This window comes from Acanthisitta chloris, unplaced genomic scaffold (assembly GCF_000695815.1).
Source record: "Acanthisitta chloris isolate BGI_N310 unplaced genomic scaffold, ASM69581v1 scaffold22371, whole genome shotgun sequence".
NCBI lineage: Eukaryota > Metazoa > Chordata > Aves > Passeriformes > Acanthisittidae > Acanthisitta > Acanthisitta chloris.
In genome coordinates this window covers 621-1,020 of record NW_008654605.1, presented here as the reverse complement: position 1 = coordinate 1,020, position 400 = coordinate 621, and the positions used below count along the sequence as shown (strand labels likewise).

The window sequence follows — 400 nt, the reverse complement described above, 5'->3', positions numbered from 1 at the left end:
ATTTTAAGCTCCCTCTTATCTTGGAGCTTATCTGTTTAATATTTGAGTCAACAACAGGATTTTTTCAGCTGAGATTCATGCATCCTAAGTAGTTTCTTGTGACAGATATTAAGAGAGCAGGCCTGACAAGTCATGGTGGTGTTTGGCTGAGCTTTTGACTTAGCAGTTTCTATTAGTGCAGTCATTCCAGTGAAAACAAAGCTCTGTGCTACATTCTATTATTCTGTTTCTTGCTGCTGTCAGGTACTTTGCTATAAACAACAGAAATGCATGGCTTTCTAAATAAAATAGGAGTTTCAACAAAAAAACTTGTGCCCTTTAAGTCTAGTAAGCACATACTGTAAATCTGAGGACTGTTACTTTGCTTAACTGGAGTGTTTCCTGGAATCTGTTCCATGCC

At 37.8% G+C, this 400-nt stretch overlaps 1 protein-coding gene across 1 annotated transcript in view; it reads left to right on the top strand.

The window, feature by feature from the left end:
• Positions 1-400, top strand: part of LOC103810690 (focadhesin-like) — a gene marked incomplete at its 3' end in the record, with an annotated part of 7,215 nt that overhangs the window by 6,545 nt on the left and 270 nt on the right. The window lies entirely within an intron of this gene.